Genomic DNA, 16,663 nt, shown 5'->3' on the forward strand with positions numbered 1-16,663 from the left:
GATTGCCCCCAGCCACACCTGAGTAACTAGCAGACCTACGATAAAAACCACATCTATTTCCCACTATGCTTTCCACCATATCTCACTGCCTAGGTCAGATAATCAGGAGTGTCAAGGCATTCCATGACTAAATCCACATCACCTTTCTAGTCACAGGCAACTCTCTAGCAAGTTCCCAGGTGATTGCTAATGCAAATATTTCTAAGTGTATTAGTCACTCACTCTGTCCAACTCTTTGCAACCCCATGGACTGTAGCCCGCCAGACTCTTCAGCCCATGGAATTCTCCAGGTAAGAATCCTGGAGTGTGTTCCAATGCCCTCCCCACCAGGGAATCTTCCCAATCCAGGGATTGATCCTGGGTATCCCACAATGTGGGCAGATTTTTTACCATCTGAGCCACCAGTAAAACCACAATTCTACTCTAATAAATTATTTTTAGTTTTTAAACACTTTAAGAAGAGGACACACAGTATCAAAATAATAAAAAGCTGATCTGTAACCTGAAACAAAAGCTAGTTCCCCAAACGTTATACCTTAGATTTAAATACCATTGTTATTTGCATTTCTTCCCAGGTTTGCCTTCCTAATGTTTCAGTGATTCTAGTACTTTTATATTTCATCTGACCAAAGGATAAGGACCAGCCTCAGAACCAGCTCTGTTATGGTATTAGGTGCTCAAAGAATTGATATATATGGTCTGTTATACTATTTAAAAGGTAGCTCTTGCTCTCTGGCCTTCAGTCAAGTTCCTTTAAAAAAAAAAACAAACAAATGTATTTATTTTGTATTGGGGTATAGTGAAAGTGACGTGAAGTCACTCAGTCGTGTCCGACTCTTTGCGAACCCATGGATTATAGCCTACCAGGCTCCTCCGTCCATAGGATTTTCCAGGCAAGAGTACTGGAGTGGGTTGCATTTCCTTCTCCAGGGAATCCTCCCGACTCAGGGATCGAACCTGGCTCTCCTGCATGATAGGCAGACGCTTTACCGGCTGAGCCACCAGGGAAGTATTAACCAACAGTGTTGTGATCGTTTCATGTGAATAGTGCAGGGACTCAGCCATACATAGACATGGATCCATTTTCCCCAAACTCCCTTCTCCCATCCAGGCGGCCTCATAACACTGAGCAGAATTCCCTGTGCTATACAGTAGGTCCTTGTTGGTTATCCATTTTCAATAAAGCAGTGTATGTATACATGTCCATCCCAAACCCTTTACCTGTTCCCTCAACAACCAAAAGTTCTTTCTCCAAGTCTATGAGTCTGTTTCAGTTTTGTAAGTTTCTTTGTATCATTCCTTTTTAGATCCAAGTACCTTTTAATAGCTGGTATTTTATTTGTTATGTCATTGGAGTTTTAATTTTATGTCTTTCATCCAGATTTAAGATTTTTCAAACCTAGTGTTTTTCTGAAAACACCATTTTAATTGGGCACAGCTGGTAGTACCTAACACATTGTCTTGCCATTTTGTATACTGATTCTGTCTATTAGCATTACTGAAAGCTAATATAAACCCTACTGGTATTTTATTTAATACATGCCTTATTGGCATTTTATTATAGTCTGAGGGTCATCTAGAGCAGAACTTTGTAAGCAGCACACTGTGCCAATCTCTATTGCTACACATGAATCACAGAGGTGCTGGGACAGTGATCCCATCACCTGAATCCCTGGGAGCCTCAGTGTTCAGGAGGGCAGGGAGGGGAGGGCAGAGAGGGGACACCAAACACAGCCTTTGGTGTGCTACGAGTTAATGTGCCGTTAGATAAATGCTATCACTCTCGACATGCATCACAGAATGAAAAGTTTGGAAAGCCCTGGTCAGGACAATCATCTCCACAGAGGGGAGGGACTGAGTCTGTGTGGTCAACACTCTTTTCTAGCCCAGGAGGCTAATTCATCTTTTTGTAACACACTGTGACACGCCCCTTCCACTTGGTTATTGTGTGTGTCCCCTGGTGCTGATGAACTGTGGGACTCTGTATTGCCAGTTTTGATTGGTCTTATTTTGCTTAAAAGCACCTATTTCCTTGGAATTACCCTCAATTTTCGTTGTTTATTCTTTCCTGCTAACATAGAAAATAGAGGGGACTTAACTATAGATTTTTTCAGAGAAGAAAACAAAATGTTCACTTGTAATTATATTCCCTTAATTTACAAAATCAGTACAAAATGAAATATGACCTATTATATTAATCTTCCTTGCATTACAATTATGTTTTCATACACTTTATATTAACTTTCCCTTTTTTGAACCATTAAGAACAGTACTTTTTCCTAGACAGTTGCAACATTATTATTTATTTTATCTATTTTATGGTGTTCAGCTTGGCTAAGGGAAGCCCATTTAAGTGGTTCTTTTGTCCTTTGAACATTGGTCTGGTATTTTGTAAAAGTATGCACGCTGTCTGCTGTCTGGCAGCACAGGCTGTCCCAGACCCATCCTGACTTTTCCCTGACCCTGCAGACGGGGAATCAGCTACCTCCCAGAGGATCTAGGTGCCCTTTAGTGGAGAAAAGTAGGGGAGACCCAAGTTAGCATTAACAACGCACAGTGAGAACTAGTGGTGGGAGACTGACTGGCAGAACTGGAAAATACAAGTGCATTTTTAAAGGCTATGAGTTTACGCAGAACTTTGTACTTTGGTGTAGTGTGTTTCCATATGCTTCTTTTCCTGTGGTATGTGGTTTTATCAGCCACTAATATTTCCTATAAAACTCGCAACAACATTCTATGATGCCATTATCACCCGACCACTACCACCAAAACTTAATACCATATTGTAGGCTGTGTGGGGCTTTTTTTTTCCCTTTAACAAGCCATTTAGTATTTTCATCATTAAAATAAGATTCTCCTATTCTCCTAATAGTTGAACGTGTTGAACATAATGTTGTCAAAGGTCATGAAAATGAAAACTATTTGTGTTACTTATCCCTACCAAATTATACTCATTCATGATCTTCCCTGGGCTCCTAGAACACACCTATATTTTCTCAATTCTGTATCTTTGCTCACATTTTGCCCTCTTGCTAAAATGCCCTTTCTCCATTTCTCTGGACTCAGTTTAAATGGTGCCTCATAATGGACCATCCCAAAGCTACTAGGCAGGAAGAGTTCTTTCTCTTCCGTGCTTCAGGAGCACCTCAATAGTTCTGTTTTTGTTTTCTTTTTTTTTTTTTAATCATTGGATTTTGTGATTTGTGAAACGTTCAGCTCCTCTAAAAAGATGAGTCTGTGGAGGTCAGAGATTGTATTTTGTATATCCAGAGCCTGTGTAAAGTAAAGAGGTGTTTGGCGAACTGAATTGAATGTTGGTTGGGTTAAATCACTAAATCATTCACGATTTTCTGTTCTTGTGCAATTAAACAAACCTAAAGAGTTACTGATGAGCAGAATTAATAATTATCTAAAACACTACTTATTCTGATAATACTACAGTCTCCTAAATTGAAGAGGTGTGGGCCTCTTAAGCTGTGGAACAGAATCATCTAGGAGACTTGCTAAACATGCAAATATTCAGGCTCTACCCAAGGCCTAGTGATGGAATCTGATGATGGAGCCAGGCAATCTGCACTTCTGGCATATGCTCAGTTGGTTGTGATGCACATCAGCATTTGAAAATCACTGTCTGGAAGAACTTCAGGCCCTCATCTCATCCAAAGCAAGAATCCTACTCAGGAACTCTTGATAACTCTCTTGGCCTCATCCACGCACTTCTAGTGGCAGTTTTTAAGTGTCTTAAAACATGGTGCTTCTGATGCTACAGTAGTTTCATCTCCCAGGAAGGGAATCAAGGTGAGAGTGACGAAGTGAGGAAGAAGATATTTTTGCATTTGTAATATTATCTCATACTGACTACTGAGATTTTATAATAAGCCCCCAGGGAAGCAGCAGTTCTCTCCATGTGACTGAAGCATAAATGGATGGGGGATTTTGCACCAGAATAGGTAGATTAAAAATATATATATATTGGAGGCTACTTGATTTACAATATTGTGTTAGTTACTGCTTTACAGCAAAGTGAATCAGTTGTACATATACATATACTCACTCTTTTTTAGATTCTTTTCCCATATAGATTATTACAGAGTATTGAGTAGAGTTCCTGGTGCTAATAGTCCTTATTAGTTATCTATTTTATACAGAATAAGTAGATTTGACTCCCAGCATTATTACTATGTGGGCAACAGCAGGTTAATATGGCTCTCTGAGTTTTTGTTTTGTTTTCTGTAAACTGGAGATGTGATAGCCTCTTTCACTGTAAAGAATGTGATGAGGACTCTGTGAGGTACAATCCTATGACATCTGTACAAATGTTTTATTAAAGCTCAAACTGGTCTTTGTTTATCGTTATGTTCAATTCATGGGTTGATTTAAAAGGTTTACTTCCAGAGCATTTCTTTGACTTCTCCCAACCTCTCTTGGCTGGTAAGGTGGATCCTGAGGGTAGCCTCACTCTAGACACATATGACTTCCATGGTGCACATGCTGATCTAATCCAATACTCAGTTCAGTTCAGGTCAGTAGCTCAGTCATGTCCAACTCTTTGTGACTCCATGGACTGCAGCATACCAGGCCTCCCTGTTCATCACCAACTCCCAGAATTTACTCAAACTCATGTCCATTGAGTCAGTGATGCCATCCAACCATCTCATCCTCTGTTGTCCCCTTGTCCTCCTGCCTTCAATCTTTCCCAGCATCAGGGTCTTTTCAAATGAGTCAGTTCTTCGCATCATGTGGCCCAAGTACTGGAGTTTCAGCTTCAGCATCAGTCCTTCCAATGAATATTCAGGACTGATTTCCTTTAGGATGGGCTAGTTGGATCTCCTTGCAGTCCAAGGGACTCTCAAGAGTCTTCTCCAACAGCACAGTTCAAAGCATCAATTCTTTGGTGCTCAGCATTCTTTATAGTCCAATTCTCATATCCATATAGGACTTCTGGAAAAACCTTGGCTTTGACAAAGTCAACCTTTGTTGACAAAGTGATTTCTCTGCTTTTTAATATGCTGTCTAGGTTAATCATAACTTTTCTTCCAGGGAGTAAGCATCTTTTAATTTCATGGCTGTAGTCACCACCTGCAGTGATTTTGGAGCCCCCAAAATAGTCTGTCACTGTTTCCACTGTTTCCCCATCTATTTCCCATGAAGTGATGGGACCAGATGCCATGATCTTTGTTTTCTGAATGTTGAGTTTTAAGCCAACTTTTTCACTCTCCTCTTTGACTTTCATCAAGAGCCTCTTTAGTTCTTCTTTGCTTTCTGCCATAAGGGTGGCATCATCTGCATATCTGAGGTTATCGATATTTCTCCCAGCAATCTTGATCCCAGCTTGTGCTTCATCTAGCCCAGCATTTCCAATGATGTACAGCCTTGACTTACTCCTTTCCCAATTTGGAACCAGTCTGTTGTTCCATGCCCAGTTCTAACTGTTGCTTCCTGACCTGCATACAGATTTCTCAAGAGGCAGGTCAGGTGGTCAGGTATTCCCATCTCTTGAAGAATTTTCCACAGTTTGTCATGATCCACACAGTCAAAGGCTTTGGCATAGTCAATAAAGCAGAAATAGATGTTTTCTGGAACTCTCTTGCTTTTTCCATGATTCAGTGGATGTTGGCAATTTGATCTCTGGTTCCTCTGCCTTTTCTAAATCCAGTTTGAACATCTGAAAGTTCATGGTTCACATACTGTTAGAGCCTGGCTTGTAGAATTTTGAGCATTACTTTACTAGTGTGTGAGATGAGTGCAATTGTGCGGTAGTTTGAGCATTCTTTGGCATTGCCTTTCTTTGGGATTGGAATGAAAACTGACCTTTTCCAGTCTTGTGGCCACTGCTGAGTTTTCCAAATTTGCTGGCATATTGAGTGCAGCACATTCACAGCATCATCTTTTAGGATCTGAAATAGCTCAACTGGAATTCCATCACCTCCACTAGCTTTATTCGTAGTGATGCTTCCTAAGGCCCACTTGACTTCACATTCCAGGATGTCTGGCTCTAGGTGAGTGATCACACCACCATGATTATCTCAGTTGTGAAGATCTTTTTTGTATAGTTCTTCATGTAATCTTGCCACCTCTTCTTAATATCTTCTGCTTCTGTTAGGTCCATACCATTTCTGTCCTTTATTGTGCCCATCTTTGCATGAAATGTTCCCTTGGTATCTCTAATTTTCTTGAAGAGATCTCTAGTCTCTCCCATTCTACTGTTTTCCTCTATTCTTTGCATAGATCACTGAGGATATTAGTGATGTCAATGTAATTTAGGAGTAACTACTTGGTCCCTCTGGTTCAGCCATATAATGGAAATTAAGTTACCCATTTACACAGATGAAAATGCTTTTCACAACCCTTGCCATGGACTTTGTTCCTACTGTTTGCTAACACTGCCCTGCTTTGAAGGGTGTTGAGCTCTGCTTTTTTCCAAATATCTGGCCTAATGCTCAGTTAGATTTAGAAGTCGACTTGGGTTTGTACCATACAGCTCACAACAAGCACTTTAGAAATTAGAGTAAAGGAGGTCATGTCATCTGTGGAATTAGAACCAGCCCTTTGTGATGGCTTAGCTCCTCTCTCTGCTGCAGGAAGCGATTTTCTTCCCTCATACCTGTCAGTCACCTTAGTTACTGCCTTCTGTAAGCCCAGAGCCCCCAAATGCCTTGCACAGTTACTCAGTATTTCTTGAATTAAATATACACCTTTTATTCAGAGATAGATCTTGGTATAAGACATGTTGCATTGATGAATGTGATGGGTATCACTTAATACTTTGTAGAATTCAAACTTCCATATATAGCCGAGGTAGAATCTCTTGTTTGGAATGGTAATAGACAATCTGACATTTTCCAAAATATGTTCCATGTAGCACTAATCCTGTGAGATACTCTTTGAAGAGGATGGAACAGGATTCCATTGTTAACTAACTTTAAGGCTCACTGCCCACCCCTTCTTGGGAAGTCTGAATGCATAAGGGCATACTGAACACTGAGAAGTCCTGTAGTGGTCCCATCTTTTATTTTGTTGTTTGATAATATGCAAGAGGATTTGGTAAATTTTGCTCCCCCATTACCTCAGCTTCCTATGCCCTTAGTGGTGTGACATGGGCTGTATGTACACTAAGAGGAAATATCTCTTTTTAGTCTTTTAACTGCCACTCACTGCCTGTGAAAATTAGTCTCTAGACTAATCCAACTCCTAACTCAGTAATCTTGTGATGATACTGCAGCCTCTGACTACCTTCAAGGTCACAGTTAAGAGCATTTGTTTTCTTCAATGTTATTTTTGAGTAGTCAATAAGCTCTCACACTACAAACATCAAAAAGTAAGAAAAGGTGCTCAGTGAGAATTTTCCTTCCTACCCCATCCCCATTAGCTCAGTTACCATTTTCTATCACTAGCACCACCAGAGGTAACTGCTGCTTATAATTTCTTATTTACCCTTCCAGGCAATTAATGTTTAAGCATATCAATGTCAATTCAAATATATGTATGAACCTCTTTTTTAGAAATAGTAACTTATTTAACACATTTTTTGAAGAGCAAAAATTGTTTATCATCATCCTAAAGGGCATAAAAATCACAAAATTGGATTCTGCTTGACTTGAAGCCTTCATTTGCTCATGTGAAAAAAAGACAAGAAATTTTTCTGCTTATGGAAAAATCCTGGGGTTGGTAAACCAGAGATTTCTACATGGCAGAAGGCCTCAATCAGTGTGTGTCAAGTTCACAAGCAAACCAGTCTGTAAAGGGTCCTTCCAACTTTGCCATGCCGAGATCCCTTCTGGATGTTTAATTGCTGATATGAAATATGCATCATGAAAATACAAACAAAAAGGTAAAATAGAAAAGGAGATTCGTCAAATGAAAATTTTGAGTATCACTGAAGACTAGCAATTAGGCCAGGGGGAGGAAAAAAGTAGCCATAGATGACACACTGAAATATTCAGCAGTAACTGTAAGTTCCTTTTCAGTTTTGAAACATTGAGACAGGGGGTTTGTTCAATTATCCAGGCAGTATAACAGAATGGCTAAGAGGATTTAAAGTCAATCAGGACTGCTTTCAAGTCCAGCTCTGCTACTTATTTTCTGTGTGATGGTGGACAGATTATCATCTCATCATCTGTAAAATGGGCCAGTAAGAGTATCTACCTCTTAGGACTACTGTGAAGGTCATGGGAGATGGTGCCTATAAAGAACTTAACCAAGAGCTTGACTCAGCTGTATTAGTATTTGCTGAAGAGAGGTGATTTGTAAGGGCCTTTATTAGTCAATAAACTATTTAGGCTGTATCTTTCCCCATCCAAGTAATGATCTATTCAATAAAAAGTTTAGACCAAGAGCAAGTTGTCGCTGGGTAGATTGCTTAGCTTCTATCTGAAAACTGATTTGTTGTCATTAGTGATGGTTGTGCTTTCTTTCTGCTACTGCCTTAGAAAGTTCTAATGTATCCAACAGATTTGGAGTTAATTGGGTGTATTAACCAGTGAAAGATGATTTTAGTTCCAATGGAAAACAAAGCCAGATTCTTACACTTTATCTTAGTCCCTGGAAACGAGTTAGTGGACCAGAGATATTTCACTAATTTACAGGAATGACTGAGAGAAAGATTCATCCCAAATCCTATCCATTAATTCAACTGTACTGAATCCATGCTCTTTACATAAAGTAGAAATGATACTCAGAAAGGATCACAGTCTGAAACCCAGCTGTATAATAAGAACCATGTTGCTGATGTCAGCAACAAGGAAGCTGCAGCTTGTTGAAAGCCTTTGGGACTCTAGCATCCACTCATATTTGTAATATTTTTGCTTTTTTTACCCTTGAAATGACACATCATCTTACAATTTCAAAGAGAGTTTCAAATCAGAGAGGGCTGAGCCTATTTTTGAGCTGATGGGAGAATCATGGCAAGAAAGAAGCTGTCACTCAACAAATGAGGAATAGAGTCACTTCAGAAACTACAAATCCACAAATTTCTTTAGAACTAAGATCTCCAGACAGTTCTCAGACACTGGAGGAAGTCTTAGCCTTGGAATCCACCACAATATAAGTGAAGGAGTATAATTAATGTATAGTAGGGGAAATAATGGCTAGCTGCTCTTGACAAAATATCTACACCTTTCCAGGAAATATGTAAGCTATGGATCACCAGCTTATTAAATGTAGGTGTACATGTCTCATTGGGGCCCTCAAGATAAATAGTATGAAAAATAGTACTTAATATTGCTCAGTGATTTTGCTCTAGAATCAGCTAAAAAATTGACAGGAAAATTGTTATCTGTTATGGATGAGAATAATAAACTCACAAAGTAATTTTTATCCTGAATTCAGATACCGTCTGCTTCTCCCTCCCCCCACTTTCCACATGCTGTAATGGGATAAATGATGTTTTCAACCAGGGAGGGATGGGAGAAATTAAGAGGCTTTAGGAAAAGTATATCCTGAATTTCCAAAAAGCTGTCTAGGTCCAGAGTCTAGTCAGAAAGTGTATTCATCCTGCCTGGATATTTCCATTGACAGCGGAAGCAAGGCAGGGACAGCTGAAAAGGATTACACTTGTGACCCTTTCCCAGGGAGATCCCAAAGTTGAAGTTACTTGGAGCCTCACAGCTTGTTGCCATTTTGCCTTAATGTCTCTGGGTAAGCAGTCATGCTGAATGAATTTGTGATTCACTTAATAAACACTTGGGGGAATGATTTCTGGCTTCCTTGAGCCATGTTTTTTAAGCTGGTCTACACCACCCTTCAAAATATGAAAGCAAAAAGAAAAAGAAAAAGAAAGCCTTAGAAAACCAAATGACTGGCTTTTCTCAACATGGGTGAAGAATGTCTCCATTCTGTTTGTGTTATTATGGAAAAGAGTGTGCAGGAGTGGGACGGGCACTAAATTAGGTGTCAGCCCTACCTACCAGTGAGAGAATTACTACATTTCAAGTGGCTCAGAAAGCATAATAATGTCTAGAACGATAAAGTCATATTATTCTTTTCTGTTTGGTGAGCCTATCAGACTTCAAAATGCTACTTGACTAGTATCCCCAGAACATCACTGTATAGTTAAGAAAATATTTGACAAGGCTAGCTAAAGTGTTCACCTTAGATATGTGTTTTTTTTCCCCTCGTTTGAAAATTATTACACACAATCATGTGGTCTAACCACTGCATAGTTTCTTTAAAAAAAAAAAAAAAAAAACAGAAAATATCTATTGTATTTATAATGAACTGAAAGATTTGCTTGGCCCAGTCAGCTGACTTGTTGTACTTAGATGGACCTCAGCCAACTTGATCTGGCTCCTTTTCAGGTGAAACATCCAGATGGCCCAGATAACGAGCTTTTCCTGCATTTGTTCAGCTGTTCTGCATGGAGAGGCTTAGCTTTAGGCAAATCATATAGCATGTTAGTTTTAACATTTTATTAATGTTCAACAGGAAAATAGAGTTCTCTAACAGGAGCTCCAAAACAGCTCCTCCATTTCTTACTGGAGACCTGACTTCTCTTACAAGAACATGTTTTAGTTTATAAAGAAGGGCCATGTGCAGAGTCTTTTCAATGCTCTCTGCAGCATAACTTTATAATAGAGATCATTCTGTTGACAGAGCATATTGTATACAAAATGAGATAGGTTCAAGTTCAGGGGTGCCGCCTTCACTATATCACTCTCTGTTTGTTTATGTATTGGTACATATCACTAATCCTAGAGTAAACCGGTTGTTCAAGGATACTATAGTATTGCCAAATAGCCAAACAATGTGTCACTCTAAGTTATAGCCCCTGAACTTTATTACAGAAATCCATTATACATTTCTCATACCTATTTCACTTAAAACAGTAGGAAAGAAAAATTAGAATGTTTCTCATGTCATGAGATTCCTATGTGAAAAATTTACCTCTGTATATGCAATACGGTGTTGTGGACATGGCCTTCCTGTACAAGGAACGTTGTTGGCCTGCTTCATATATATCTGTGTTGGTTCTGAAACTACAGACGTATGGTGCTGAGAGCATACAACGTGCGTGCTTTGTATGGCCACTGAAGCATTATTAAACAACCACGGTGAGGTGGTTTCAGTTTGACACCTACAAAATATATTACACATTATTATTAGATCACTTTGTTTTTGAGAGATGCTTAAACAATCCCCTAGAATTCACCAATTCAGACTCTGCTTTAACTTTGCCTTTCATCTACTGCTAAGAGCTCTTTCATTTTATTTCCTCCTGTGTAGGATCCTTTTTCTCCCATCACAGCTTTTTTATGATTTTCACTTTTCCCTGCCTGTCAACCCAGTTGTTCACTGAACATTCCTCCAAGATTTTTGTACTAATTTTACAGTATAGTTGTAGTGGGGAAAGGGAAGTACTAGTAGTAAATAATATATATTAAATTGTAATAATAACAGAACAATAGCAGCTATAGCGGAAATACTTTATTTTTGCCTTCTTAGTATTCATTCTTCCTTCTGAAAACAGCCCCACCATCTCTTGCTGGAGACCTGACTTCTCTTACGCTCAGCCTACATGGACAGAGGAGCTAGACCTGGCCAGCTGGAGCAGTACACCCTGTGGCCCCAGTGACTAACTCCCTGCTGGACATGTGATCCAACCAGGCCAAAGAAACACCATTCCAGGGATTTCAGGAGACTCTTGGAATCTCTTCTTCCTGTGGTTGCTGAGCCAGGAGGATGTCTCAGCATCCACCCTGCCATCTCATGGGGGACAGTCTGAGGATGAAATCAATCAAAGGAATAGAGAGCCCAGTGACTCAGAGAAAACCCAGAGTGAGGACCTTGGATAAACTCTGAGATCCAGATTGGGCTTCTGTCACTTAAACTAGAAGAATCCTGACTGGTACAGGATATAGTACATATGGAGCACTGCTTGTGTGTCAGGCACAGAGATAAATGCTTTACCAGCTGTCCTCTCATTTAAGCCACACAATAGGTCTGTATTTGTTCTTATTGTACAGATGAGAAAACAGAGATTTAAAGAGGTTAAGTTACTTGTCCAAGGCCATACAGATGTTTAGGAACACCAAAACCTCTGAACTGATAATATTCATAAGGCTGACTTTTAGCAAGATAGTCCTGTGACATCAACTCAGAGAAATACCCAGATTGGAGGGTATTTCTGCTGTTCCCTAGGCATTGGAAGCACTAAATTGAAAGCATCAATTTACACACATTGGGGCTTAGTCTTTACTGAGCTGGTCTTGTCAGAACGGACCATACATGAAATGAAAGCCAGACAAAATTCTACTCACTTGACCATGGGGCTTGTTAGAATTCTCCACAGTGAACAGGAGTGAAGAAGTGAGGACAGTCAGTTCCAAGGCCTCTGTGAAGAGATAGTATGTATGTCAGGCTATGTGTGTTAGTTACTTAATGCCTAGAAGAACTAAGGTCCTTCCAGAAAAGGGTCTTGGAATAGCCCCAAATGGGGTTAAGTGAGAGGATGAGGTAGTGGTTGACCCCAGAGTCCATTCCAGCCGGCATTTGTGGCTGCAACTGATTTGTCATGGTCTGGCCCAGGACGAGGTGAAGTCATTGTGGTTGAAGGTAAAAAATGATCCAAGCGTGTTCCAGGCTGTGGCCTGTTTGTCCCCCAATCCATCCCTTCCCCTTCCCTGGTTCTCAAGGGGACTGGCCCCTGCATGTTACCTTTCCCAGGTCTGTGTGTTAGTTGGCTGCTGCCTGGCTATAGGCAGTAGTAGGCACTGATGAGGTATTGGTGGGGGGAACAAGGGTTAGTGAGGGTGTTTCTTTCCCTCATTCTCTGTCTCAGACTCATTCTCTGGCAACAGCTGGGTCTCCTTCATGGCTTCAGCCCCAAGACAGACGCATCCTGTTCCACTTGTGTTCATCAACCTCTGGAAAGGCTGCATTAGTCCCTTCAGCCCAAGGCTTCTTACTAGCACTATCCTCTGCTGCTGCCTTAGCTCCTCCATCACCTGTAACCAGTTCCCTGCTGTAAATGCCTGTAGGGCTTCCTGTTTCCCTGGTGAGCCAGATGTTCAAAATACAACTGTTCCTGAGGGCAGTGATCCTGCATTTGTGTACCCTCACGTTCAGTTCAGTTCAGTTCAGTCACTCAGTCGTGTCTGACTCTTTGCGCCCCCATGGACTGCAACACGCCAGGCTTCCCGGTCCATCACCAACTCCTGAAGCTTGCTCAAACTCATATCCATTGAGTTGGTGATGCCATCCAACCATCTCATCCTCTGTCTAGACTCTCATGCAGTATGTGCTTAAAAATAAGTTGGTTGCTTAATTAGTTTGCTTGGACTCTCTTGCCAGCCCAACCCATCATTTGTACCTTCTGCTTTCATAGGACTGCTTTGCAGAATCAGAGATCTTGTTTTGAGGCCTTATAGTAATGGGCTGGCTGGTCCCGTCAAGTTCCTACTTACTCCTCTGCAGGCTGCTGGGAGCTAAGTAACAGGCGGCTTTCCTGAAAACCTTTTCCATCTTCTCAGTAATCGTATTAAATATCTGATTTTGTGTGGGCTAGTCAGAGAAAACATACTTCCCTTTTCACTAAAGACAGGCATCTCAGTGTGACTCGCTGCAATTGTTTCTTTTTTTTTTCCTAATTTAAGAGACAAGTTTGATTTCCCTTGAAAACAGTGGTTAATGGACTTAGAATACTAATTCCCAGTTTAAAGCAGCAAACTTCAAGAGTAGGCTTTCATGCGAGCATGGGTAAATCACAGAATTCTTACATCATGGTACTGAAAAAGTCCCATAATTAAATAAAAAACATTTTCTAAAGCCATTTCTTCAAAGTAAAGTCAACGTGAATTCCTTGTTTGTACCTGAGTCTAGAAATTTATCTTCAGCTGCAACTTATAAAAGTCTACCCTCGCCTCTAGAATGCCTTACTTCTGACACAAACCTTTCTTGACCAACCCCTGCCTCAGAAGAATAGGAGGTCCTGCATGGGCAAGTGTGGTCAGCGGCACAGCTGACTAGGGCTGGCCGAGCCAACGGTGCTACTTTGGTAGAGTGTTTTGTTGGCTGTATCATCTGCAGTGGGGTTGGCCAGAGTGGGAGGACTTTGGGAGTATCCACAGGAAGTAGATATTTCCTGACCAGCTCATCCCTTTCTTACTCTACAGCATTTTCTTGTCTACAACTAAAATGTTCTGCCTTGTATTTTCCTGCCTAAGGCCTCTTGAGACAGTGGGCGGTTTTCGTGTTTTCTTTCATTTCTCAACTTGCGCCAAATGTGTCAGGAGTGAAGTCCATAATGCATAGATCTTGGCCCCAGATCTTTTAAGGATCTGGCCTCTTTGTTTCTGGCTTCATAGTAACCGAGTATATCTGCAAATATAACCCTTTAAGAAATTCTGGCTCAGGGCTTCTGTAGAAATGAGAACCCTATTAACAGGAGATTGAGAAGACAAACCTGACAAACTCTTCCCTTCCAATGAACCAAGGAAGAATAGAAGAGAGTGAAAGCCATCTAGAGTGGCTGTCCAAGGAGAGGGCTAAGATGAAGCACCCTCAGTCTCTTCCTTAGCAACCAGACCTGGCTCTCACTTCACCTCAGAACTAGGTCTTCTGGGCAGGGCCACCACATCTGGTCAAGAGATCAATTCCATGAAGCACCATCCTCATAAATTCTAAAATTACATAGCATGCAGTCTGCCTCCAACTGTACATGATACCCTATTGTGGAGTAAGACTTCCTAGGCTTTTCTTGCTACACCTAGACCTAAACATACAAGGTCTGCTCTCTTTTAGGCCCAGCTCTCTCTCTCTGTATAAACTATTCCTGTTAGGCCTCAGTGTCTTTGCCTTAAAAAAGAAGGGGTGATTCCTACTTCAGAAAGCTCTTATGAAACCGAATGAGCTGGCAAAAACAGGGACTTACATTACTTGGGGACAGTATTTCCTAAAGACAATGTAGCAGTATTTTCAAGTTGGCACTAACAAAATTAATCTTTGGGAACGAAAATTTTACTCATATGAGCTAAAGTAACTTGTTCCATGTGCTGGGACAACCACGGAAATTAGCAAGGGCTAATGTGCTCAGGGTCCCCAAGAAACGAAGTGGACCTTAAATCATCCCTGCCGTAGAAAATTATGAATATTATGGGTCATAATGGCCTTGAATTATTATTACCCCTCTGTACTAACACAATCCTTGAGTTGACTGAAACTTTCTATATTGTTAGAGTCAGCCTCATTAGGAAATGCTGTCAGCTACAAGAGAAAGTTATTTTCAAGTACCAGATGGGTTCAGAGAGAAGGGATAGAGAAATAACACAAAGGAAAAGATGCTCATGGAACCGATGAGTTTCTTGGGAAGGAGCAACTGGATTGGCTCTGAAGGGAAGATTCTGAGAACTTAGAAGCAGACAAGACAGATGTGAGAAGATGCATGGCAGAGAAAAAAGTTTGGTATGTTAGTGGAATAAACAGTTGATTGGAATGGGTATCGTGCATCTGGGGAGTGAAAGATACTGGTTAGTAGGGTGGAGTCATCGCAGACCACAGGTGGCTAGGAAAGGACCATGGGACCTGCTTGGCGCTCAGACACCACTGAATGTGTACTTTCCATGGTCATCAAACCAAGCATGTGGGGAAAAGCCTGTTCCTTCACCTAGGTCACAACCTTACAGAATCTTAATTTTTTTTTTTTTTCTCTGCACGGTCTGGTGCTTCTCTCTTTATATGATTTCTCATGTGGGACCACAAACTGCTTTGTCAAATAAACAGTCCCTTCCTCAAGGGGTGTTCACACTGGAACTTATTTTCAAAACTGGGTTTGTCTCCCAGCAAAAAAACACAAGTTGACCATCCTCAAACTGGCATCCTTCAAGTTAGAAAAACAAAGCAAGTTGCTGCAAAGTATCTGTCACTGATAATTCACACTGACATCAAAGTTTGTTTTTGTTTTTTTTTTAAAAAACTTAAGCCCTTAAACCCTCTTTTCAAGTGGCGTTGAACATTTAGTCAGAACAGAGACCGCCCTGAAATGAGAGCGCTAATTTTCTGATGCAGCATCTGTCTTAGGAACATACCACTGCAAGCTCCGCAGCATGGACTTCCTAGTGACCTTGGTCCAATCCTCAAGGGTGAGACCACTGAGTCTTTCCAAAGTTCCCTTCTCAGGATAAGTAATATATGGGGTATGAATTTCAGCCAAAACTTTGCTGGTTGCAAGAAGAGGAGACTCAACCAAGCATACATAAATGTTATAAAGATGTTGAGATGCCATTAAACAAATTTTAGCCAGTCCTCAATGGAACTGAGCTTGAAACTGGGAGCCATCAGGGAGAAGGGCACTTCTCTGTCTCTCTGGAGCTGCACAATCCTTCACCTGCTTTCCTCTGTGTTTACTTCACTCTTTACCCCTAGACATACTTTGATTCTCATTGCTCACAGTGGTTAGGTTCTCTAAAATTGACACAAGCATCAAATTAGCAAACAGGGAGCCATGATTCCCAAGGAAAATACAGGACTAGGTTCCTGTGAGCCTCTGGTCACAACACTTCTGCCAACCAATCAGTCTATAACCGTGCTTTATGTGTATTTCTGGCTTAAGGCACCTTATCACTGATTTATTAACACTGAACTCACAACCAACAGCACTATAACCTGAACGGAAGCTTGTCTAATACATGTATTTTTTCTGGGAGGAGCATCACAGCCTTCTTGAGCTTAG

General features: G+C 40.8%; 1 long non-coding RNA gene across 1 annotated transcript in view; it reads right to left on the minus strand.

Annotated features, from left to right (window-relative positions):
- Window positions 1-16,663, minus strand: part of LOC132658629 (uncharacterized) — a 297,402-nt gene that overhangs the window by 211,559 nt on the left and 69,180 nt on the right. The window contains exon 2 of the long non-coding RNA XR_009598495.1: window positions 12,255-12,328. This is a non-coding gene — a long non-coding RNA (uncharacterized LOC132658629). The remainder of the gene's footprint in view (window positions 1-12,254; window positions 12,329-16,663) is intronic.

Source organism: Ovis aries, chromosome 25, assembly GCF_016772045.2.
Source record: "Ovis aries strain OAR_USU_Benz2616 breed Rambouillet chromosome 25, ARS-UI_Ramb_v3.0, whole genome shotgun sequence".
Lineage (NCBI taxonomy): Eukaryota > Metazoa > Chordata > Mammalia > Artiodactyla > Bovidae > Ovis > Ovis aries.